The sequence below is a fragment of the Oryzias latipes genome, chromosome 12 (genome assembly GCF_053564925.1).
Source record: "Oryzias latipes strain Hd-rR chromosome 12, Olatipes_Hd-rR_3.1".
NCBI classification, from domain to species: domain Eukaryota; kingdom Metazoa; phylum Chordata; class Actinopteri; order Beloniformes; family Adrianichthyidae; genus Oryzias; species Oryzias latipes.
In genome coordinates, this window is record NC_136248.1 from 10,283,691 (window position 1) to 10,311,225 (window position 27,535).

The following is a 27,535-nucleotide window of genomic DNA, read 5'->3' on the forward strand; positions in this document are numbered from 1 at the left end:
CTGTTTTAACAGAGACCTTCTTGCTTATGAACTAGCTATACCTAATCTTGCTTACGTTTATAAATGCTGAAAACAAGCTTGGTTATCATATCATTTCAAAATCAGTGTTTTGATCAAATATAATGTTGATGACGATATTGCAGTTAAAAACAAAAATACGTATCTATTGTTTATCCTATAAATATTGGATGAGCTATTGAACATCAGTATTCAAGTACATTTTTGGATATCAGATAATATGGTTACATCTAAAATAAACTTAAGACCTTAACCTGTGCTTAAATCAGGCCTGCAGTATTTTTTCTTGTTTTGCATGGAAAATGATTAATTTCTAAATTTACAAACTGATCAAGAAAGGAAATGCATATTTTTGTCTTAAAACAAGTTTAATAAACTTAAATTAGGACGTTTTCCTGTCCTTAAATCAGGCTTGCAGTGTTTTTTTCTTGTTCTGCATGTAAAATGACTACCGTAATTTCCGGACTACAAGCCGCTACTTTTTTCCTGCGCTTACAGCCCTGCGGCTTTTTCAGTGACGCGGCTAATTTGTGGATTTAATTGGCGGCCGCCATGTACGTATTTTCGAACTCAGTGAATAGTTTGAATTCTCTATCCAACACCAAGCACGAGGCATTTTTATTCAACACACCTCTTAGCACCCAAACAGCATGGACTTGACTTCAGGTCTTAGACACTTCAGTCATGGTTCAACAAAACGAAACATGCATGCCCGGCCGCATCCCAGAATCCTTTGGGGCCATTAGACCCAACGTGCACGTGATCGCCGCTACAATATGATGAAGCTTTCAAGTTAAAAGCAATCGTTAAAAGCAGCGTAAAAAAGTCCACCGTCACCAACGGGTTTGGAAAAGCCGGTTTGCTGCGTGACGGAGAGAACAGCGCATGGAGTGAATTTACACTCCATTTACGGTTTCTAAGGAAACAGTAAAAGCGGAATTTTGCTTTGAAAAACTCACAGCCTCCGTGTGAGCTGGAGACATCTTCTCCTGCTGATTGAGCTGCGGGGCCGATGGCAGTCTGAAGGCTCCCACACGTAACAACGCACCCGCCCCTCATACACAAAACGTACAGTTTTAAGTCCGATTGCTCTGCACAGAAACGATTTGCTCCATCCACCGGCGCAACGGGGACGAAGTGCTCCTCCTTGAAGCCGCCCTGGCCAGAGGTGTTGGAGTAGATAGGAAGGGGAGACAAGGAGCGCGCGGGGCGGGAGCGGAGCGCAGAGGCGTCCGCGGAGTGCAGAGGCTTCTGAATTCTGACGCACGCGCCGCACTGAGGCGCGCGTATCGCGCTGAGGTGCGCGCTTTTCAGTCGCCGCTGCTTTATTTTACCGTTGTGTTTTCTAACCAGTCCTGTTACTCCCATAACGCTGCTGCGACACAAGCGGAAGGAGAGCTTTTCCCGTTCACCCCTCCATGCACTGCTGCTAATTCTTAAACACGTACAACAGAATGGCGAGCCGGGCGTTGGCCCCGCCTTTAGCCCCTAAGACTCATGGGAAATGTGGAATCGCGGATGTAAATTTCCTCATTATAACTGAGGGATGTAATGTTGATTATATGGTTACTGTTTGTAATTTTATGTTAGATACCTAGATTGTCAATAAGTAAAAAAAAAAATGAAATAAAAACACCATAACTGAGGGACTTGTGAACAGAATAGAGCTCCATGCTGTTTGTCAGATGTCAATACACTTAAATACGTGACCCAGAGGCAAAATTGGCACCACCCACAATGTGCTAATGAATTGCACTCACTCTGGGATGCTGGGCGTGATCTGTCAGGATGACAATATCGGCTATCACATGCGCGGCTTGTACTCTGACGCGGCATGTGTATGTATAAAAACAGTCAAACACGTGAATATGGGTGGGTGCGGCTTGTAATCGGGTGCGCTTTGTAGTCCGGAATTTACGGTACTTTCTAGATTTACAAACTGATCAAGACAGGTAATGCATATTTTTCTTAAAACAAGTTTAATAATCTTACACGTGCTGCTGTTTTTATCTAAAATTAAGATCAATAAGATTTTACAGCTAGTTTTAAGATTAATAATCTTAGGTAGATTGACAAAATTTGCAGTGAGCAGTTGGACAGGTGTGCCTAATAAAGTGACCAGGGAGTGTAAAGATTAACACATATTGTTTATATTCCATTACAGTGAAAAATTACCATACATTTTTAGGAGGTCTGTCAGGATAGTTTTATTTTCTGCATATGTGCGCTACTATATGGGGTACTTAGAATTCACGCAAATACAAAGACTTAATAACACATATGTCATTCTTTAGGAGGTATTCCTTAGAATCTTTAATTAAAATTGTTGGACTCTTAGAAATACTCAAAGCAAAAGCACATGCACAAGAAGAACAAGCACCCTCAACTGAAATGACAGATACAATGTTTAAACTATGATTTCATTGAGGGCTTACATTTATCAAACAAATTCAGTTAAGAGCATCATTGAAACAGCATAACAATAAACTGACAGACCTTTTAAACTAAACCCAAACTCAGATAACCTCCACGTTGATTGTTTTTAAGTTTCCTTGTGTGGCATATGTAAAAATGGGGATGTTTCCGCTCTGTGTTATAATGGCCTAATATCTACCAGTTTTGTGAAGGATGGTGGAGGTCAAAAAGCAGGTGTTCATGTGAGAGTAGTTTACTGTAGATTTAAATTCCTGCTTGCCATCCTTTCTCCTGTGAACATCACAGTCCAGGAAGGTCAGCTAATTGTCTTCATTGTCTTCTCTGGTGAAACAGATGCCAATGTCCACTGCATTTATGCTGCCTCTGAAGGGCCATACTTCTTGGTCATAATAATTTAACCCAGTTAAGGACCAGAGGGTTAGCATAATGCCATGGAAGTTTAGAACTTTCTTCTCCACTTTCTATGTATAGGTTTGCAATGATTGGAGACACAGGGGACTTCCTAATACTGCTTTGTTTTTGTCTGAAAAATTCTCTTGAAGCTGAAGTGGGTGGTGTTTAAGCATAAAACATTTTTGAGCTAAACATAATGTTCCTTGTATTTCAGACATTGCACTGCAATTATTGGCCTGAATGGTTCTCTGTGGTTAAGAAAAAGGCTACAGGGAAGGCTCTACATTTGAATTCTACCTAGAGCCATGGTTGTGAAGAGGAAATCAACATCTAGGGGGTAAAAGTTAACTTCCTTTGCACTGTGGCAGAGGTGCTGAAGAGAGTCATTGATTAGGAGTTCAAAAAAAGATCCCTGTTGTTAAGAGAAACCAGTATTAAGCCTAAGTCACAACTGCCCTTACTGATGGATACAGGCTCGCTGGCAAAAAATAGGTAATGGGACACACAGATGGCCCGCACAAAAAATCAAGGTCATAGACCATTCGATAAACCTGTAGAAAAGAAATGTTTTTAATTGTCAAATTAGATATTTCTAATTGAATTTTGGTACACATTTACTAGAGAACATTTTGAAAATGAAATTTCGAATATTATTTTCTTTATCATTTCAATTAAGTGACAGGATGAGCGGTGTTAAAGTAGAAAAAGAAAAAGCCGTTTGGCGGTTTGATTTTTTACATTTTATTATTGAGTCAATAGATGCAGCTTAATTGTGAAAATGAAAAAGCATTTCCGGTATTGACTTTTATTTTTAAAACAGTGACGTGCAGTCAGGAGAGGCAGGTGAGGCTGTGCCTCACCTGTCATTATGGGAAGAAAAGAGAAAAAATAAATTCAATTATTATATTTAATCAGTAATTTGTGCTTTGCAGTCATTTTCCATTTAAATGTACCATTTTTGGGTGTTTTTTCTTTTCAAAATCGCTGAATTTCCGCATTTGCCGTTCAGATAAGAAGAAGTGACGTGCGGTGAGGCACCAGCCCGCTGAGCCTCACCTTAGATTGCGCAATACCTATGCAGTCAGACAGTACTGCTGTCTCTCTGTGTGTCGGTTCAATCACTTGTACTGTATGAGCTGAGTTTACATAATTTAGAAGATGTATATAATGTACAGTGTTTGTTTTTATAAATAACTGTATGTGAGGGACGTGTTTCTTGTGCTGAGCGCTAAACGCCGGCGAAAAAGCCGCTGGGTGAGGCCAGACATTCTCGTGCCTGATGTTAGGGGGCGCCGGTGAGCCCTGAGATTATGACGCTAAAAAACAATAGAATAAGTGATAGCAAGTCATTTTCTTCAGAAGGAGCGGCGTATGGACTTTATTTACAAGTAAAGTAAGATGATAATAACGTTTGTGTTTTTTTCTATGCTGCAGTTTGTATATGAAAAAAAAAACACGTTGAAATGATATTTTAAACAAAACACGTTAACTGTTGTCAATCAAATGGTGAATAAGTTACTCAGTATAGTTCATATGTTTGTAAATCTGACTGACGTCAGTGCCTCACCAGCCATTAACCTCACCGCACGTCACTGTTTTAAAATATGAGTCACATATGCTTCCATATGCTCAGAGGAGCAAAATACCGCTTTGGGGTTGTTTTTAGCGAGGAATAACATTTTATTACACTCTAAACTCAAAAAAGTTGATTTTTCATGACCATTTAATCAATGTAGCCTCAGCAATCCAGAATGAAGAAACTGCTGACAAGAGGTCAGAAGTCAAGCCCTGAAACATTACAAAAGAGTGAATTCAAATGAGATAACACAGCCTGTTATCCTGCCACAGTAAGTGTCCAAAACAGACCTCTGTGATACATATTTCCTTTTTATACCGTATTTTCCACACTTTATGGCATCCTCGATTGTAAGGTTTACGGTTAAAAAATGGTCTATTTTCGAACTTATGTCATCTATAAGCCGCATTACATGAGAAAAAATGATTACATGAGTCAACAAGAATTCAGTCAGTCGTAACTGCGTTCACTGTCATTCTAGAACTCTTTTGTGACATGCTTCATGTTAGCATTATTGGCGTATTCACAATACCTGCAACTCTCAGCCATGTTAGTGAGACATAAAAGAAAAAACTGATACCTCTATGGTAGCTCTCAACCTTAGTAATAACATGTAAAAATAAAACAGTCAGACACCGCTACATGTAAGCCATGTTAGCATATTTAAAATAAAAAGCAATCTTGTTTGCAACTTGTAAAAAAACAGACTGACATTTTTGAGTGCCGCTTAAAAAAAGGTCATCTTCAAAAAAGCTTGAAACAAAATCTGCAACTTAGAAAATGGTAGTTGAATAGTCAATGTAAATGTTGGGTGAATTGCAAAAGTGAAATATTGTACAATGTACATGTTGGGTGTTTACGAAACCCATTTTTCCTTTTCATTCTCTGGTGGACCTTGGAAACAGATTGTTTATACAGTTTTCAATGAAATGCTCCATTTATTAAATAAAATGAATATTTACTTTTTTTCTAATCTTTTAGCAAGAACTAACACCTCCTTGCACTTTGCAGTTCTGAAGGAATAGTATTCTTCCATCTGATCCCGGGGTTAAAAGCATAGCCTTGTACTTAATTGAATGAAGTAATAAGGATAAGAGCAGAGTCTTCTTTTGTTTTTGTAAGCAGATCACTCTTAATACATATCAGCAGAACCCATTGCTGGAAGGAATTCCGTGGGTTTCTCAGGGACTCATCAAAACAGGATTGAGCCATGAAAAGTAAATGCAGAATGTATTTTCAGCCCACATGGATCCTAATGTTACTCATAATTCTTCTATGGGTTATTAGGAACTCTTGTCACATTAGCCGGGTGGTGATTTTGGACAGATATGGATTGCATAGATGTGCAGAGGGCGCATGCTGTCGGTGCAGCATCACTTCAGGAGAATGATTTCTTAGTGCTGTATTTTCTCAAGCAACCCAAACACATTATTATTTTTGTAAAACTAAACACTTTTTTTATATAAACACCAGAATGAATGAACTCTCAATCTTTCATAAAACTTTATTTTTCTGTTGTTTTGAAAACCAGTGTGGGATATAAACTGTCCCACTACTGATTACGGGTTAGAGCTGGACAGGACCGTGGAGGAAGCAGGGATCCACATAAGCATGCAGTGGATGAGCAACTTTTTATCTGTTACACTATCCTTGCTGCAAAATACAGGTGAAACATCTACGGCCTTATTTTCTCATCCAGATTTCATTTACTTTGCAAGCTGTCATTGAAATGTAGCAACATTGGAAAGAATTACTCAAACGTCACTAAAAGGTGCACTCAGAAACTCCCTCATGCTGACCCCTGCAAACATTTTCTTAAAGGCTTAACATAACATGCATCCGTACAGGGGTTGACCGACACGGGTGCTGCGGGTTTTTGGATTGTCCCGGGGCATAGAGGTTTGTTGACAGGAGTAGCCACATCTTTAAAGGCAGTGCAGGTGTGTCTTGTAGTTCCCTTGAGACTCTTGGGGACACCCTAAGGGATGTCATGAAAATGGGACATACCATTGCCGTGTGAGTGTGGGGTGAGTGTATTGTGACGTATTTGTAAGGTGAATGCAAGGAATACACACTTAGGACGTACAGGTAATCCTGTCATATGCTGCCCTTACTAACCATGTGTAGATGTAGGAAAAACTTTATGGGGCACTTCAGATTTAACCTGTGCAGACTTTAGAAACTCTACAGACCAATTGCATGAGTGTCTAGAAATTGCATGAGTGTCAGCCAAACAAATCTGTGCTTTACAGGTTATAAAAGTTGAGCAGACACAGGAGTTGGAGGCAATTTAGGCAGAGATTATTCACTGAAAACCAAGGTAGAGAATCATCAAACTGCACCAGATTTATGTGAAAGTTTGGCAAATAGACGAGTAAAATGGAGAAAGATTATACTCAGGAAAAGTTAGAGGAAGAGACTACACTTTTAATTGGAATGAAACAGACAACACAACATGAGAAAGTCCAGAAAAAGATGAGTGAAACAGAGACATTCACTAACTAAATAAGTTAATTGTGATCTTCACCTACATCGAGTGACACGTAACACCTCATCTGCCTCAACACAAACTAAATGCAGACTAAATTTACCCTACCTCCTAAATATTAAGTTACATTTCTCTAATAGAAATGCTTCTGTAGTACAGAAATACTGGTCTTTTTAGGTTTCTGTTAATATGCTTTTGCTCCAGCAAGTGATGGGACCTAAAATAAGAAATTCTGGAAAAGTTTGTTCAACAACTTCTGTCGCTCAGCACCACTGTAATTTTAAAAACCTTTGAAATAAAGTTGAAAAAGAGAAACCCTAAAAAAAGAAGAAGCGGATGATTGAAATTCAAGGATAACTACATAAAGTTGACTTCCTGGAGTTATGTTTTGTAAGTTTTTTTTAAAGAACTACAAAGCATGTTGACGTATTCCACCAGAGTTCAAGTTGAAGGCTCGAGCTTAGCAAGAAGCATCTCAGCTTTTAACGCGCAGTTCCTTTAATTTTTTCACTATTATGCCAGAATATGAATCCGATCTACCTTTTTTTTAAATTCTGTTTGGATAGATCTGCAGTACAACATTGCAGATCTATTTATTTGTGACTTGCCAAGGAACAGAAGTGCTGCGTCTGTTTGAACTGACATGAGCAAATGAAGGTAACGTTACTTTGTTTGGAAGCTCATTTATTTGATTTATGATTTATTACGTCTGTGTGACGCTACCGTCTGAGAGGGCGCACTTTTTAGCATTTTCAAAATTTTTTACCTTCCGCATTGGTGTTCTGCGCATGACATGTTAATGAAGTAAGGCAACAAATGGACTTCTGGGTATGTGAATGAAAGGGAAAATAAAGTTACCGTCCTCTACACCCAAATGTGTCTCTGAGCTACTTCTTTTACATATAAAACACTAGCTATTCAGTTTTCTTAAGACTGAATTATTCTTAACCCTTGTGCTATCCTTTGACCCCATCATTGATGTGTTATACCATGACAAAGGTGGAGAGGATTTCATGTAATCCATGGACACCAGTGAAGATCACAAATCATTGAAGAAAAAAGGTTCAGCGCACTGTCTAGTAGGGTCTAGATGACCCCAACTCCCAAAGTTAAAGTGCCTAGGTTAGCACAAGGGTTACAGACTTCTCTCGAGCAACATTTCGATTTATTTCTCGAAACTAAATTTTGACTTTGTTTTCAAGATCTCGACTTTAATCTCAACATTTGAACTTTATTCTTGCCATTTTGACATTAATCTGGATATTTTAAGTGAGAAACAGAAAAAAAAATACTTACATACATATACTGTATGTAAATATATCCTCCAGGATTTTTTTCTCATCGTGGTCCTAAATTCTGGAAGCACATCTCTCCAAAGCATTGCTCTTCCTCTTCACATACCACACACATATTCATATTCATATGCTTAGGCCATCTTATAAACCCATGCTCATTTTGCCATTTCTCATTCCATTAAACCTTGAATTATTCAAAGCAGATGAAATTGATTTCTTGATAGTTTAATCACAAATCAAAACCAAACCCTTGCCACCCCAACCCCCCCCACCCCATCTTTGACAATCAAATATTCATAGAGCAAAGAAATGTTAGCAGATCATTTCTGCTTCTGGCTGATTATGCAGACACAATGAAATTCAGAGGAAGAAAAAAAGGAGGCAGGGAATTATCAAATGCCATTATGCCAATGAAAAATTGAATATGAGATACGATTTTCAGATTTGATTCTGTAATCTGAGTAAAGCACCCATGAGAAAGTTTACAGTCTTTTTTTCCTAACTATGAGGCACACCAGATTATAAAGCAGACCATCAATAAATGGGCTATTTGGGAAGTTATGTCATATATGGCGCAGGCAAACAATAAGGTGAATTAAGCAAGACAAAAGAGACTGGTGGCGGGATAATCAGGCTCAATTCCCTCTTCCGTCAAAAGTGGCAAGAAAATATTTTTCTGTATGCACTACGAGCTCTCCATCGGAGCGTGTCTTCAGTGCGGCTGGCAACATCGTTAACCCATTGAGGTCTTCGCTGAAACCTGACAAGGTTAACATGTTGGTGTTCCTGTCATGCAACATGAAGACGGTCAAATAAAAGCAGCAGCAGCATGACTCATTTCAGCTGCACTTGTTCACTTCTTGTTCTATTTTGCACTTTACAGGTAAATATTAGCAACCTGTTTTATAGTTAGTTAATTAGTCGTTGTACTGTTAATTGTTTGTTTGTTATTAAATATACTGCGTTCTAATTATTAATTTCCATTGTGTTCATTACCATTACAAGCTGCGTGCGTTCTTGGGTTTAATGTTTGATGGGGGGGGGGGGCTTTTGCTACTTCATCAAAATCGCACACCGTCACAGCTCTAGCTGTACATATGTACGTAGAGCTTATGACCGGACTTAAAAACTTTTTTAGCAAAGTGTAATAACGGGCATCTGACCAATCCGATGCCTGCATGTAGGTATGACATCGGACGTCTGAGCTGTTTTACAGATTTAGGCTAACCAATGGCAGCAGACTTGATCCATGCCATCTGTGAAAGTCTTTTCTTTATTATTTTGCAATTCTTTTAAAAGCATTAAAAAACCACAACGATTTTCCTGTCTATCAGGCTAAACATGGATGAACCAGGAATGAAAAACGCTAAAAATAAGAATAAAGATTAACAAATGCTAAATTACCATTTTCAGATTAAAATTTTCAAATGGTCCTCTTTCAATGGCTTGTACAATTCCCCCGAACCCACATAATTGACTGTATAGGGAAAGCTGAATACAGTCTGTGTTTACATTACACAAATCTGCAAAACTATTAAAATTCTAGAACTGTTGAAAAAACAGAATTTCACAATTACACTGTTTCCATTAAATCATAACTATGAATAAGGAATAAAGGATGCTTAGAGATCGGATTTATTTATTAGTAAAAGTTCTTCAAAAGCCTCTGTAATCATGTCTCCATTGGTTATCAGATCATTCAGTTTCCCGCTGCAAAAACATCATTCTGCTGCTACTTCCGTGTCTCTGTGACCCACATTAGTTCAAGAGGGGAAACATAAAAACAAGAATCAAGGTAGAGGATCTTTTTATAATTGTTCTTTTGAATATAAGAAAATTATCATAACATTTGGTAGGTCCGAGCTGGCTGTAATGTATCTGCTGGCGGCAGCCCTCTGTCTGCGGCCAGCCACTAATTCCACAAGCTTAAATATGGTTAATATTTCAGAAAAAACCTCTATATTAGTCAAAGACTCACCATTTTCCCCATTTATTTAACACAGTGCAAATGCAGATATTGCTAATCTAATCATAACATTTGCATTTGATAATATCAATTTAAATGTTATTTACATATTAAACTAAGAAAACGAGACAAGATATGGTGTCCCATCGCACCCGAGGTACTTTCTAATCCTTTCCTGAATATCAGGTTTGCAAAATAATCTGAAGTGTTTTTGCTCTGATGTAATATGGCCGAGATCAGGCAGTATCACAAGGAATGACGAATGCAGGCAGGAAATTCTAGCAGAGCTCTGCCTGTCTGCATGCTTCTGTAGCTAATTCACAAAAGCAGTCATTCTGGCTGAAACCAGCTTTACTCCAACTGTATCTTTTCAAGGCAAAGCATGAGTTACTCACTTTGACATGAGAATCGTAGCATTGTTTGTATTAGCTGAACAGATTGCATTACTGCCCGGAACATATTTGGGCACAGCTGCTTCCATCTCTGGAGCATCCTTCCTAATAGTATAACATTTGCAGTCCTGTGATGACTGTGAGGGTTCAGGCAGTTTAGATAACACACATGTATATTAATCTGCAGCTGCATCGACATTTTTACTCAACAAAATCTATTTGTTTTCCTTATAATTCAGTTGGCAAAAAAGGCTTGGGAGTCCTTTGGTCATAAAACAAATCAGTAAACTGATTAAATCTGATATGAGCAGCAAAATATTTCTGGGAAGAGAATAGCAAAAAACGTTTTACTGCTTAGCATGTTGGTAGATACATTCATTTAATCAAATTGTCCATTATAGAAAGACATTTGTTTTATGACACCAGAGATTTTTTGGAAACAAACCATACACCATTTGGATTATAAATGCTGATAATGGACATACTTAAAATATGTAATGAAGCATAGCTCTTCAGAAATCATATAGGGCTTTGCTGAGAAACCCAGGGAAAATAAAAACGTAGTGCATCGTAGCGGGTTCAGATAAGAACGAGTGACGCAGTGAAGCTGCAGTGCGGCTCATGCACGTAGCCTCAGTCAAAATTTGTTGGCAAAGTATGCCAAACTTCTGCATAACATCTCAGCAATAGATTCTAGCTCAGTGACATGATGGAGTCAGAGTGACGTGTACAACGCTCTGAAAAAAGGCCAACGCTGTGGCGATGAGCAGTGAAATACGTGTTTACTTCTCTGTGTGAAAAAATGGAGCTGCAGCGTTGCAGTGCAGTGCAGTGCAGACTGCCATGTGAATAGAGCTTCTTAGCCCTCCTTCACCCTGTCATTCTGCCCCATCACTGGGTTGATAAAATCGATGAATTGATCTGAATCGATCCAAGCTTAATAAATCAATAATCAATCCATTAAAGTGGAGAGTGATCCACTGAGTGAGTGACCTAACGCTACTCTGGTGAGATTTTATGAGATTTGGCGAGATCAAGCTTTGAAACAATCATGGTGTACAACTGTAAAACTGCTAGAGCAGGGGTGTCAAACTCATTTTCACCGAGGGCCACATCAGCATAGCGGCTGTCCTCGAAGGTTTAGATAAAACTTATACATATAGCTAAATGTAATAAAAAATAAATGTAACTACTCCTTAATGTTAAATAACTCATTATTTATTTACTATAACTTTTTAAAGTGACAATTACAGTTGCATAGAAAACATATGTTTGTTTGTTTGTTACTCTAGCATCAATCCTTTAAAGTTTGATTCTGTCGGGTTAGGTTATATTGACAGTGTTTAAGTCCTAATGTCTAGTTGCCCAGTCAAATATTTCAAGTCTAATTCCCCCTAGATATGAATAAATATACACCAATTTTTATTTTTTATTCTAAGAAATAAAAACTTTTATGCACTCGCAGGCCATATAAAATGACATGGCGGACCACAATTGGCCCGCAGGCCTTGAGTTTGACACATATGTGCTAGACAGTTTACAATAAGCAATCTGAAGGTTCATAGAATATATGTTACATCTACAGTGTAATTTTAACAATAGCAGTAATACCAAAGTCCGCTTGCTTGATGCTAACATATATTGGAATTTCCCTTTAGAAGGTCGACCTAAACATATACATGGCTGACTAAATGAATAGCTTTATATACTTAGAGATGAATTTTCTAAACTCTTTTAAGGACACCTTTAAAAATATATATTTATATATGAGCAGTATTATTGTATATGAGCCATTCTAGAGCCTTTACAATGTTAATGATCTGCACATTTTTGTTGGAGATTCTCCATTTGAGAAACCATGTAACACTGTGTGGTGTTAACAATCTCACTGGTTTATATATTACCTAATACATTTTCCAGTATGTAAACTGTATCCAATTCAAAACAGATATAGATTATTAATGTATTTCTATACACATAATGTCTAAATTTGTAAACCATGCAAATTGAAAACAGAATCATTTGAATTGAATTAAGTGAATTGACAAAAAATCGTGAATCAAATCAATCCAAGCTCTGGTGAATTGAATCGATTCTGGAAATTATTGGCGTCATCCAGCCCTACCCATCACACTTTGATGTTTCTGGAGAGAAGTGGTGTTTTTATTATTTTTTTCCCTTATTTTACAAGTACCCCTTCAAGCCTCGCTCAGGCTCCTGAACTGCTTAAAAGTAGGCTACAGTACTGGAGAAGTTACATTTATCATTCATTCATTCATCTTCTAAACTGTTTGTTCCCTTTCTGGGTCACGGGGCTGCTGGTGCCACATTTGGGCGAAAGCGGGAAACATTCTGGACAGGTCGCCAGTCTGTCGCAGGGCCACAATCACACACCCATGCACACTTACATTCCCACGTACATTTATCAATGTTGGAAATAAACACTTTATTTCCTCAATCATAGTTTTAGAACTGTATTAGTTAAGGCACAGTCATTCTTTGTTTTTGTTTTTCTTATACTTAAAAATATTTTCTTGTGTAAATCAGAACATTTTTACTGTTCCCTTTAAGAACAAATATACAGTATACAACAAACCAAAAGTAAAGCACTATGAATTTGCTTGGATAAAAGCAACTTGTATTTGAGATACAGTTGCTGTGCTTAACCAAATATGTGTCAAACAGTCTAATTTCTTTTAGTAATTTGGATTGCTCAATTTGTCAATTCGTTCTTTTTGTTTAGAGCAGGGCAACCTGACGTGCCTGGCTGCTGACCAGCTGTTTGAGCTAAATAACATGGCCTCTGTGGCACATCATCATAAAAATGTAAGTATTTTCCTCCATGTCATAATTTTATTCCACACAGAATTCAGCAGACATAGTTTTTCATAACTATACCTCAGCTTTTTCTTTTTCTGCAGACTCCCGGCCCCTTAAAAACACATCCAGTTTTAAAAGCAAGTTTGTGGCACACCCAGCTTCATTTTGACTTTTGTTCTTAATGCCAAAATGTGTTTGTTTCTTTTTTTCTAAGGGGTATTTCCCCATTGTTATTTTTGATCAGATACAGCAATTTTCACGTTCAAAAACACACTTCTGAGAAATTCAAGAAGTTAGGGTGTTATTTCTTGTAAATGGCAAAGCAGTGAGTTTGAATTTTACAGTCTGAAAGGCAACAGCTAAGCCTGCATAATATTGTGACCTGTGTAGTTCCAGATCCAACATAAGGACCCTCTGAACATTCTTTGAAAAGGAAGTCTTTTTTTCATGTCAAGCGCAAGGACATTTATGTATAAAGGGAGTGAGCGTATGTATCTAAGACAAGGAATAGATAAAAACACATAAAAACACTAAATCCCTAATTGGTTGATTTTAAAAATGCTATACTGAGTTGAAATCATGAAAGTAACTTCTTGCGAAAGAGTAGGGAAATGTGTTGTGGTTTAACTTGTTGCTTTAAATTTTTTTCCAAGTTTTCTTAATCTGTATAACAGTCAATGGGCAAGCGTGGTGCAGAGTTAATGTTTGACCTCTCACTGGGAGATCATAGGTTCATTTCCTGCCTTGCCTGCCCTCCCATGTGTTGAGTCGTCCTTGGGCAAGACACTAAACCCCACATTTCTCCTGATGATTAGTGTTCAGGAGCAGAGCCACCATCAGTGTATAAAGCGCCGCTCCGCTCTCGCCCCGCTTGCTCTCCCCTCTCTTTCACCCCTCACGAGGGAGATGCGGGGAAGGAGCGCTTCGTGCCCCCCGACGCTCACTCGGTCCACTGGCACCCGAGTGAGCAGAGGAGCTGGATTAATAACTTCGTGTCTGAGGGGGGGAGGATGCTTGTTCAGTGTGCGTTTTTTGTTTTGTTATGTGTGGGAGAATTCAGACTGCGAGCCGTCCCGCCGCTCTGGGTTAGCAGCTGCAGGACTCAGGAGAGCCGCCAGCTCACGCAGCGAGTTTGGGGAAGCAGAAATAAATGTCGCTCAGTCCTTTTCAACACTACTGCGCATGCCCAAATGATTCATTCCGACCGAAAGTGTGAGCCATGGGAACGTTTGTTCTAATCGGAAAAAGGTTTTCTGATCCCATGTGCAAGGTGAATTTTAACCCGACCATTGATCCGATCAAGATATTCTGCCCATGTAACCGCGGCTACTGACGTGTGATCCCTACCATGACAAAGGTGGATAAAGGTGAAGAGGATTACATGTAATCCATTGACACCAGTGAAGATCACAAATCATTTAAGAAAAAGGTTCAGCGCCTAAGATAGCACAAGGGTTACCATGCAAAAATTACAGACAATTGACACTAGAGTAACAAACAATAACGTGTTGCAATTGGGGTCATTCTAGCACATAATAAACAAAGTAAGAAAAATAAAAACTCTCTAGACAGCCCCAGAGAGGCTGTCAGATTATCTTCAATGAGGACAAGAATTTCCAGAGTCACCGCTATGAATGCGACAGAGACTGCTTGGATTTCCATGTCTACCCGAGCCACTGCAATTCCATCCACATTGATAATGGGGTGTGGGTGGTGTACGGGAGGGCCAACTACATGGGTTTACCAGTACAAGCTGACCCTGGGGGAGTACGTACTAGTGGTGAATGTGGCTCAATGACCGCCTCAGCTCCTGCAAGATAATCCACCAAATACAGATGGGGGCAATATAATAGTATACATTATGGGATTAAACAAAAATCTTGCTAAAAGATAGACACGCTCAACCTTATTTTTTGCCCACTGTATACTTATACAAATTCTGATGAACCAAAAACAAGAATTTTGACTGTGCAACAAAAAGTTTTCATCAAAACTCAACTCCAAAAAGTATAAAAGCGAATATTCAGGTAAAAAATTAACCCGGCTGCAGCGCATGTACAGTCCGGGTTTTCAGTAATTCCTAAATCTGTTACATTGCTACAGCCAAAAATCCCAGTGGAATTTCTAATATGAAATAAGCTCCTTCTATTAGTCCTCTGGAGGTCAGTGTAATGCATGATGTGGTAGCCATTTGGGTCAAAATGATCAATAACGTGTGCGACACTGTGTTGATCCTGGTGCTCCTGTGAACAAGAATCTGTTAATTACCTGCAATCATTTGGCCCACATGGGACAATTCTTTTCTGCAATAAATACTTTTTCTGCATTCTGCTTTGCAGAACAAAGAAAAAAATCTGGGGGGAAAAGATAAATAATTAAAAAAAAATTTTTTTTTGATTATTTATTCTCAATAAAGAGCATCCTGTGAAATGTATGTCTCAGGTCTACCCAGAAATGCAGCTTAGTTCAGATGTTGCAGTTCAACAACACACACTGTGCTGTGTTCCTATTCAAAGTGAGAGAAGCACTCAGTTTTCTGTCAGGCTGATTGAAACAAAGCCAAAAACTAAAATGCATCTGGGAGCTGCAGTCCCATGTGGATGGGATATTCAAGATTAAAGAGATAAGAAAATAGTTTTTCATTTTGTGTAAATTCTTTGTAGAAAGTTAATTATAAAAAATAAATAAAGCCTCCATATGTGTTATGACTGATACTTGACTGCCATCAAGTGTAAATGTAAAATAGTGCATCAGATGGGGGGGTGCGGGGGTTGATAAAACCTGCAGAAGTAACAAAGATAAAAATATTTACTACGCAAGTGTCGGATTAGAAGACTAAAATTAACCAACATGACAATGCATAGTACGTTCAAATGCACTTGATTACAATCATTTTGAGGTAATTTAATAAGAAAAAGACACTGATGACACATAAAATGCATAGTAACCTTTCAAGAACAACATTCATTTTATTTAATTTTGTTTTATTCATTCAATATATTATAAGGATACAAAAGGTGATCTGTCCGTGACTGATCTTCATCTGACTTTCATCATGATTCATTTGGATCTAACTGAAGGAAGTGGGAAAGGTTAATGTCATTCCCCTGGATTCACTTGACCGCTCTGTTTCATCTCCAGCTGGGTGAGTGCAGCTTGCAGAAAATGTGTGCCCCCGCTCTCGGTTGTCCTGAAAATTAGGACACATCTGCTTTTGAGGCAACACTATAATTTGAAATTGCAATAACTTCAACACCAGACATAGGCTGCCTTAAAACTATCACAGACAAGTTGACTGAAGTACCAGTCCAAAGCTTCCTGAACTTGACACAGCAGCCGCCTGTGGGAGGAGCTTCCAGCTATTGTTTTTAGCCTGATCGCTACATGGAGCAGTGTCTGTGTTAATGCTGTTTACAATGTATGGAAGACTGCCAATCTCTCCCCTTGAGAGATCAGGTTTACTTATTATGAAGAGCTCTACAAAAACATCGGTAATCACGTCTCCATGTTTGAGTTCAAATGATCATTCAAAGATTCTCCTGGAGAATCACTCCTGGAGCTGTGTCTGTATGACAGCCACTTCCACTGTGTTTCTGAGTTTGAAGACTCACTGTCCTGCATTAAAAAAAAATCAAACTGGGGGACTTTTTTATTATTGTCTCTAAAAAGACAAGAAAAATATCGCAAAGCTCAGGAGGCCCGAGCAGGCTGCTTTCTCATCCCAGCTCCTTGTCTTCCAGCGTAGCAAGCGAGCAAGCTCCGCCAGCCCTCAGGCAGCTGGTTGGCCAACAGACAGCGAGCCACCATGGACGTGACAGGCTTGTGACCTGTCCAGGGTGTATACCGCCTTCGCCCAATAGTAGGCTTCGGTAACCCTGCGGCCCCAGCGGCTTTACAAAATAGATGAAAGTTCAGTACAAAAACGCTTGCATTAGATGTATATTCTACCAGCTGATCGATTCACTGAAAACGTCACATGCCCAAAGCTGCATCTGGTGGCAACCTAGCCAAAATTCAGATACTTGAACAACTCTGGCTGCATTGCCAAAGTTTGTGCCGTGCTGCCTAAGTCAGGTTGCCAGACTTTTGCACTGCTTCCGCTGTTCAAATTGCGACACAGGACCTCAGATCCCATCTGTACCATTGAGTAACCCTTGTGCTATCTTAGATGACCCCACCCTTGCATTGACATGTTCTCCCTTCCATGACAAAGGTGGACAAAGGTGGAAAGATTTCATGTAATCCATGGACACCAGTGAGGTTAACAAATCATTGAAGAAAAAAGGTTCAGAGCACTGTCTAGGGCAGGGGTGGCGAACACGCGGCTCTCGAGCCGCATGCGGCTCTTGGACAATGAGCATGCGGCTCTTTGCGTCTCATCGTATTTTCCATATACTGTGCCTCATTTCATAATTTTTTCCCTCTTAAACCACACTCAAACCATCAGAGGGTATTAAAAATAAATAATTAATAATACAAGTAATTTGGCAGTGTGTGTGTTTGATTCTGCCCCCGACACATGCGTGACCGCCAATCATTTGCGCGGGTTACGCCCACTGCCGGAACACATAGATAAAGATTTATGTGCGGCAGACCGTTACCCTCATGGTCAAAATGGTAAAGTATACAGATAAACACAGGATGTTTCTGGAAGAACGGGAAGATTCTTACTTTTTACTGGACAGAATGGCAACTCACTATGTTTATCATTATGAGCTTTTGGAAGCAGTAACATTGGTCATGGCAGAAAAGAACAAAAAACTTCCTGATCTGACACAAATTGTCTCCTTTATTAACAAGTTGAAGCTTTTCAAAGTGCATATTCAAAACGGCAATCATCCCACTCTCCTTTGCGGAGCTCACAGCAGAAAGCTGCAATCAAAATGAATAAAGCGCAGAACGTCACGCTGCTTGCGCAACTGGACGGAAACGACCGCAGATCCCTTTTCTCATAGATCCTTTAATGCAGAGACTGACTCCCTGAGATCCCTGCTGGTCACTGATGAGGCAGCGAGAGAACCGGAGATAAATGAGCAGAAATCTCTTTGAAAGAAGGCCCTGTTATAATTTGGAGAACAGACATCGGTCCGTTCTGACCGACACTCACGTAAAGGCCCGTTCACACCGGCGATTTTCGCCAACGTTTAACGCCTCGTGACTAAACAAAGGGCACCAATGAGAGTGTGCACACCGACGCAAAAAAACGCCACGCGTCAAAGCGTAAAAAAAAAAACCCGCCTTGGGTTCTTTTTTTTTTTTCAACGCGTCGCGTCGAAATCTATTCGACCAATAAGAATGCCGCTTTTGCACACGTGTCTGGAGCTTCTGAAGTTACAGTAAAACACAACTTGGGGGCGCTCAAACACAAAACTGCCTTGCTGAGCACACATACCAGCGAAGAAGATAGACGTCAAGTAGCGTCTACACTGCCGCGAAGAAACAATGACGGACATTCTAAAATATCCCCGAACCAAGCACCAGTTGGAGCTACTGGTGCTTGAAATATTCATGTTTTCTTTGTATTATTCTGACTAGCGCGTAAATACTTGCTCTCTTCTTCTGAGTGAAAAGCGATTTTAAGAAGCCTAAAGTTGCGCAGCGCCACCTTGTGTACAGGAGTATTTCTGTTTACATTAAGCGCCATCTAATGTCAGGGAATGAAATTGCATGTTCGCTCGGCTCATCGTCAGCGAAAATCGCCTGGGTGTGAACACAAAAAACGTGGCGAAAAACGCTGGCGAATAACGCCTGGCGAACATTCGTCCCGGTGTGTACGGGCCTTAAAGGAGCTGATCAGAGCAACTTACTCGATCAGAGAGGCTACAACTGGCCTGGGGCTTAGCCCCGCCTTCAGCCCCTGAGACTCATGGGAAGGGGGGGATTTTCAGTGTAAAACCACGAGCCAGGTAGCTGTTAGCAGAATTGAGTTGCATGCGGTTTGGGCAAATGAGTGTGTATCGAAGTTACCGGGTTCCTAATGTGAGCAGGAAGGGGAGGACGTGAATGACGCAGTCAGTTAAATTATGACTCAGCACTTGTTGGAATATTACTCCTTAGTATAAACTGATTCATTACAATGTATTAATATTTAATAAGTTATTTGCTTTTGATGCAAATGTCAGTCATACAATTTTGAATTAAAAAACATATAAAAGCAAGATATTCTTATGAAGGTCAAAATTAATTTAAGTTGCACACAACTGAAATGTAATGTATTTAATGTGTTTATTGTGAATATGAATGACTCAGACACCAAAAGGATGTTCTGTCCAGATGTTTGTGTATTTTTTTTGGTGTAAGTATCATTGAAAGAGGAATGTTGAGACACAAAGAATTACCAGTTAAAGGTCTGTTGGATAAACAATGAAATATTCAGTTTTATCATCATAAATCTGACTTCAGAGGAGTCACATTCTCACCAGCATCAACCTTACTGCCTGTCACTGAGTAGTTGTGTGTCAGAGAGAGGCAGAGAAAAGAGTGAGATGAAGAGAGAGAGTGTGTATGAAATGAGAGAGAGGTGCCTGTGTGTGTGGAGGGGGTATCTGACCTCTAGGGTAGTCTCTGTGTTAACTCTGGCTAAGCTGCATTGGTGTGTGTATTGAAGGTGGACTCTTTCCTTGAAATAAACACAAGTACAATACTGCTGTTCTGTTGTAGGGAGAGGAGTGTGTTAAGGACAATAATACGGCTGTAATTGCGTGTGCGTGTGTGTGTGCGTCTTGGCAGGTCAGTGTGTGGTGTGGCTCTTTGACTCTCACAGTGAAAAAATTCGGCTCTTGGTGTCAAACTTGTTCGCCACCCCTGGTCTAGGGGGTCTAGATGACCCAACTGCCAACGTTAAAGTGCCTAGGATAGCACAAGGGCTAAACAGTGAAACTAGCCGCTTCTGCTGCGGGACTTGTGTTCAGTGTGAACGCAGTTCAACAATGAAAACTGGTGTCTTCTTAAAACGTAGTAACCATAACAAATGGCATTTATTGTAATTATCTTCATAATTCTAACAACAAAACACACATTTTTAGGTTTGATTAGCCTTGAAATGACAGGCTTTTTAATGGGGCAGCCAATCAACAATAACCTACAGAATTTTAAAGACTATCACTTACATGAAAACCCAGTTAAAATGAATAAGTAAATCCCCAGAATAATTTTTTTTGTCAAGTCACTTCAAATGGCTGCTTCAATGAAATCTCACAAAACACCTTTGGTGGGAAAAGGTTTAGCTAATGAAAATATCTCATCTATTGTTATTCATTTCTTTAAATGACTTATTGCTGCATTTAGAGGAAGCAAAAGTTGTGCATCAAATTTGAGACAGTGGAAAAATATGGTTTCTTTTTGATGAACACTCGTGTCAGTTTTGCATCTTGACCCTTGTGCTATCCTAGGCACTTTAACATTGGGAATTGGGTCATCTAGACCCCACAAGACAGTGCGCTGAACTTTTTTCTTCAATGATTTGTGATCTACATTGGTGTCCATGGATTACATGAAATCCTCTTCACTTTTATCCACCTTTGTTGTGGTAGGGATAGCACGTCAATGTAAGGGTGGGGTCATAGGATAGCACAAGGGTAAAGCCAGTGGTTTAAAACCTCCTGCAATGGCGCGGAGGTATTGCAGGGGGGGGCGTGGTGGAATTAAGAAACAAAGGATTTGTATGTTTGTGTCAGTGTAGGGGGGCTTGAAAATATTCTAATCTTCAGAAAGGGGGGCCCTGCAGAAAAAGTTTGGGAACCACTGGGTTAAGCTAACATTGCTGTGAATACAAACTTACAAAAGCCCCAAAGCTATCATAATGGATACTATCTAAATAAATGATATTTACCTTCTTTTTGTGGATTTCATCAAAGGGTTAAAAAAAAAACATCCTTAATCCAAAAATTGTGAACTGTTAATTATTTATGCACTTCACTGGGCTTTTAAAAAAAATAAATTGTGTGAGGATTATGTGGTTTTGTTTTTTGTTGTTGTTGTTGAGATGCTCTGTGTCTGTCACACCAGGGGGGTATTCCAGAAAGCAGGTTGTGCTAGCTCCCACCTTTGAATGTTAGTTTGTTTTCAGAGAGGTGAAGCAGCATGGCGTGTCCATTTCAAGATGATTTAGTGGATGAAGAAGCTCAGATAATACTTTTTCCACCGTGAGAGGGTGATAAGACCACGTTTGTTGGAAAGATAAACTTTTTAAATTGATCTAACTTAATTATTTGCTTCAGTTAAGATAAATCATTTTTTTAGTTATGTCAGCTTAAAAATAACACGTAGTTTTCAGACAGTTATTTTACTTTCATTCAAATTAATTCAATTAAGTAGGTGTAACTTTGGTGCTGCCGTTGTATCGGCACTGCAAGGGATTGTGGGATACCATTCCCATTGCCTGTCTGGACGAATTTGGGTTTAAGTGTGAGCTTTTGACCAAATATGTTTAGTTGTTTTGCTGATTTACTGTGTTTTGCCAATTTATTTTGTCCTACTGTGCTTATGTCTTTGCACCATGAGTGAGAGGGAAGGAGAGGATGATGAGTTTATATAGCACCCCTATATACTTTTCTTGTAAAGATAACGTTGGAAGGTTGGTAAATGAATATTTGCCTCCCGTGAATATTGTGTCTTCTTTTCTGTTGTTATAAAAATAAGTATATCTGCTGGCTCAAATTTAGACATATGACAGTTCCAGAATTATAATAAATTAAGATGGAAAAAAGATTAATTGAATTGGAGTAATATGACATTTAGTTAGATAAATATGTAAATTTGAGTTGTATAAACACTAATTAAGTTTTATAAACGTAAGAAATTAGGTTGAATAAATTTAACTCAATTATTTGTTACCAACTGAATTAATTCATTTAAGTTGGCAAAATTGGATAAGTTATATATATATGCATCACAATGTAAATAAAATGAGATAGAAACTCTTGCGTTTACTTGTCTGTTCTTTTTCAGAAACTCTTTATTTTGCTGATGCAGCCGTATTACCTTTGTGATGGGTTAATGATCTTCATATGCCGTCATTTAAATCTCTGACTCCGTCTAACTGAAGTATAGTGCTCCCTTTTTTTCTCCACGCGTTTCCATGGTGACTCTGAAAATCAGCGATCCATTGAGAATGTCTTTACGTACTTGACGTGCACACGCATTAACCCAGGGTTACCAAGTCGGGCGTAATTACGCTAACTCATATCCGGTCTTTGGAACCGACATACCCAGAGTAAGTAAGTTCAGGCAGATTTCAGCCAGAGTTCAGGGTTAAAGTCAGGGTGGTTTAAACGTGCCTTCAGGAATACCCCCAGATCCAGGGGGGGTATTCCAGATGTCCTGATTTTACTTAACCCTTGTGCTATCTCAGATGACCTCACCCTTACGTTGAGGTGTTCTCCCTACCATGACAAAGGTGGATAAAGGTGGAAAGATTTCATGTAATCCATGGACACCAGTGAGGTTCACAAATCATTGAAGAAATAAGGTTCAGCGCACTGTGTAGTGGGTCTAGATCAGTGTTTTTCAACCTTTTCTGAGCCACGGCACACTTTAACCTTAAAAAAAATCCCGCGGCACACCAGCATCCAAAAAAAAAAAAAAAAAGGAGAAACTCATGGTCTGTATTGATCTACTGTCCCTCCACAATCTCACATGCATTTTTGAGATAATTGTGTCAGAAAAAGCTGGAAACTGCAGCTGTTTTTTTTCCTAAAAAATGCAATATAAGTTAAGTTAGAAGATTTAAAAACAGATTGATGTGTGTTCGTTGTTTCAAGACGTTTAACAACAGATCTCCTTGTGCGCTGTCAATCTCATGACCCAATGCATCATGGGAGATGTAGTGCATAAAACGGCTGGAGATCGGTTTTCGGAGCTTCAGTGTTTTGTTCACTTTTTCCACGGTCTGATACCGGATTTTGTGCAAAGCTACACCGCTAAAGACGAGCTTTAGCTGCTATTTTTGTTAGAACTGAGCGACTTTACGAGCTAAATCGGGACAAGGAAGTGAAGACTTTAACCACTTCTGATTGGTCAGACCGATGACATGTGATTAAGCTCCCCAAGAATGATTGGTGGAGACAGTTAAAGGGGCGGGACTTTTCCAAAATACAGCCGAAGGTGCAGCTGAATCGCGGTACTGTACAGTCATTCTTATCAAAATGTCTTTAATAAAATAAAATAAACGCAAAGAAAATGTATTTTACATCTTTTATATTCCTAACTCCTCAGTGTTTTATCAGGGCCTGTTTGGATGAACAGAGAGCTGAAATCCTGGAGATGGGAAATGTTTTTAGATCAGTTAATGAGGGTGATTTCCCACGGCACACTTGACCATCTCCCACGGCACACTAGTGTGCCGCGGCACACTGGTTGAAAAACACTGGTCTAGATGACACAACTCCCAATGTTAAAGTGCCTGGGATAGCACAAGGGTAAATAGCCCTCAGTCTATTTAAATGTCTGGTTTTCAATTTTACCCTGTCAGGTCATCTGCTCTGTTCTGCTGTCACCTTTGTGTTTCTCTGTGGTTTTCTCATGTTTCAGTTTATTTCATGTTTTGGTTTATTTATGAAATGTTTTGTTTCTTTCACCATGGACTCCTGCATTTTGGTCCACCACCAGTTCTTGGCACTTCTTCATTTAAAATATAGATTTCTTTTTTCATAAAAAAAAATCTCAAACATCTGTTACAAGATTTCTGACTCCCAGACCAGAAATGGTCACTGTTAGCAAAACTGCTCTTTTGAGAGCCTCAACGTCAGCTGCCTGTAACGCCATGCTGAGGATGGGTGGGAGAAGCAGATGCATTCACAGCTGCACTCTACTCTTCTTACTTCCAGACTTCACATTAAAATAAAGACAGCTGAGTCATATTTATATATTTATTTTATATGTATTTTTATTGCCTCTCATCATTTAAGTTATCATATAACTAAGAGATAGAAATGTAATTAAAACAGTCAATCGTCACAGTTGTTGGAGCTATATTCTCCATCTACAGTAATTTGGCAAACCACTAATCTGACTTTATTGATTTTATTGAGTTTTCATTAACCAATCACATATATTTTTTAAATAATTTCAGTTATTTTCCTTGAACATGTATTTTTTAATGAAAAAAAAACAGATGATAAAGAAGACAGAGAAGAAGCGTTGCAGATTTTTTTTCCACAGGCATCTCTGCTGCTTTCAGAGATTAAGTTTTATTTCTGTCTCACAGCAAACGGAGGGATACTTAATTAGAAAACACTTCCCAGGCCATGTTACATAATCACTATGTCTGCGGCTCACACTGAAAAGGCGTACTGCTTTCTGGTCCCACAGGAGGGTGCTCCTCGCGCTTATTCCTCCCGGCTGTGAAGGAAGTCAGCACAAATGTTGATGGAGGTCCTGCAGGCTGCTATCTTCACTCAGCCAAGGGTAGTAATGGGGTTACAGTGAGCAATTGGCTTCTCTATCCCTTGAAGCTTACATCAGACTCTCTCATCGCCCCTTTTTAAAGCAGAATCCTAATCGCTCTGCCAGCAGAAATATGGTTTCAGCTTTGAAGAATTTTGTTTTTCCTTAAAGAAATTTTTTTTTCTTTCAGCTTTGATGCTTTTGTTGTGGCTACAGTCAGATTTTTGCCTGGAACAGCCCTGATTTTTGAAAAGAAAGTCAGATATCCCAAGGTAAGATAAAGTTAAACTTTAATACATGAAAAAAGATACTTGACTGAAGCACATCTAGGTAGTTTGTGGTATAAAATATAAACTTACCACTTTAAGCTGCCACAGACTGGCAACCTGTGGAGGGTGTGCCACTATTAGGTGAAGGCCTAATAGTAGCTGGTACAGGCTCTAGTAGCTGGTATAGGCTCAGACAGCCCTGTGACTTCATAAGGGATATAGCAGGCTGAAGAAGGATGAATGGATGAATGTTACCACTTTAACTTATCATTTACCTCTTAAGGTGCATCCACACATGCTGCATCGACCCACATTCAACCGGCCACTTTCAATAAAAAGTCTGTGCTAACACGCATAGACCAGAATTTTGGGGTTCCGCGTCTGGAACACACAAGAACACACGTCGCTACGCAAGATTTTGTGTGCGGTCTACGTACAAATAGGGCATTAATTGATTGCGCACTGAAAGTTCAACTGGTTGAACTTTTTCACGCTAGAAATCGCTGCAATGTAGCACTGTGACCATTATGTACTTGGATTTAGTTGTGATGTATCGGGTCCCCCGCTTCAAAAGACGGAAGTGCCAGCTGGTATAGACAATCAACGTGGTTCCGAAATATAATGTGCTGAGCAACATGAAATTAAATGTTGCATGCTTCTAGCCTCACCAAACAAACTTTGATTTTAGTGGAGCATTGCAAGACAAGGACACGCTTGGCTCCTCAATCCCTCCTGGCTCATCCGCTGAAACCGGGCCATCCGCTGCAGCTGGACCATCAGCTGCAGATGGACCAATGGGTATGTGCAGGCATTTGTAGATAACACAAAATGACTACATTGTTTGTATGATAGCTACTTGCGTTTGTAATGTCTGACCACCCCAGCTAATTATAATCCTACAGTCATGTCCCATAGGTTTCAAACGAAAGTTGAAACGGGCCCATGAAGAGCCATCGGAGATAGACCTGGAGATCCTCCGTGCATTGCAGGCCGGGCCTCTCCCACGGCCACCCCACTCGCCATCAGACACTGAACGCTATTTCAGTAGTTTCTTTACATTAATTGACAGTCTGCCTCAGATGTTTAAATTCAGGTTCCATCAGTTACTTTTAGAATTTCTTTCAGATTCTGGTTAAAATATTGTTTCCTTCACCCATGTATGTTGTGGTGTTGTGTTGTACTGAATACACATATTGCTGAGTGTGATTATAAAAGACTAATATAATATGTGTGAATAGAAGACCACATAAAGGACATTGAACTAATTGTCATGTTCGGCTGAGTCGTGAACAGACCCAAACGCTGGATCTCAGGAAGACACGCACAGAGCTTGGCGAGAAAGGATTTATTAAAGTCTGTGGAGGTAGCAATGAGTCGTCACCAGAGAGGAGGACTGCGAGGCGTGGATATGAAGGTGAGTCTTTCTTCTGTGATGAGCGGGGATTTTGATGAGACGACGAGTAATGGAGTTTGGGGCTGGGAGCAACGTGGCTGGGCGTAGAACATGGTCGTGGCTTGATAGTGGAAGAGAGATGGCTGGAGTCGTGGCTTGGCTGGAGGTTCAGACAGGCAAGGAGGACTTGAAGATGTGGAGCTTGTGATTGAACCCAGGTCGGCACCTTAGGAGTAGATGTCCTGTAGGCAGATCGAAAACTTACGAGAATAATTGCGAGACAAGATTACCTTTTGGATACGAGATAACAAATCACCAGGTACTGCACCATAGAAGGCAATGAACTGGCGATGAATACTGGACAAGATATAAGGTAAGTGCCAACAGCTGGGTTCAATCTGTAAAGGAAGTAGAGAGGGGAGGGGGGAGGAGAGGACTAATGGAGGTACCATGACATGAATATATAGTCTATTCACATATTCAGTAAAGGAATAATGAATAATGGTATGTGGTGGCTATGTAAAGAGCCTTTGTTGGCCAGGACCGCTTACTCCGTGGTCTGCCAGGACACTGGTCCCTTCGCTGTGAAGCAAGCCATGAAGGTGTCCCTGGAGGACATGTTGGTTGTAAAGTGTCCAAGCCTACGCAGTGCCCCCCCCCACCCCGAAAAAAAGGGGCTTCGATGTTAGAGGACCTGAGAAAATGTATACATGAGAAACTGGTACACATGTACCCTTCACGCACTCCTCCAATACCTTAGGCCGCACTTCAATCATACACCAAAACAGCCACAACTGTGGGGTGAGAATGCCGAAAGCGTCTACCAACACCAGCCAAACCTGGGAAAGGCGATAGTCAATGGCAAAGCTAGAACATTTTATATGGGTTGGTGGGAGTGGGGGAGTGGGCCATTACAAATGAAAGGAAAGCAGTTCTTTTAGCTGAGGTGCTTTTAAAGATGCCTGTTGTAATGATTTCTTATCTCGACACCTGAGTTTTTTCTCCAATTATGAAAAATATGTCTCAAATAAAGTTTAGATAATAAATTTGATAATAGTACATAAGATAGATATCGTTTTAAGATTTTCACAAATTGGCAACAAC

General features: G+C 39.7%; 1 protein-coding gene across 4 annotated transcripts in view; it reads left to right on the forward strand.

The window, feature by feature from the left end:
• The window catches only part of LOC111946880 (uncharacterized), a 43,768-nt gene extending 16,977 nt beyond the window's left edge, over nt 1-26,791 (forward strand). For 2 of the 4 annotated variants that reach the window (XR_013659499.1, XR_013659501.1), the window contains 2 exons: nt 13,308-13,390; nt 13,486-14,138. The gene's annotated coding sequence lies outside the window, so the exon portion shown is untranslated. Of the gene's footprint in view, nt 1-13,307; nt 13,391-13,485; nt 14,139-24,694; nt 24,791-24,959; nt 25,042-25,726; nt 25,837-25,940 lie in introns of those variants that run through there. The other 2 variants (XR_013659498.1, XR_013659500.1) reach the window with 2 other exon arrangements.
• Nucleotides 26,792-27,535: the final 744 nt, after the last annotated feature.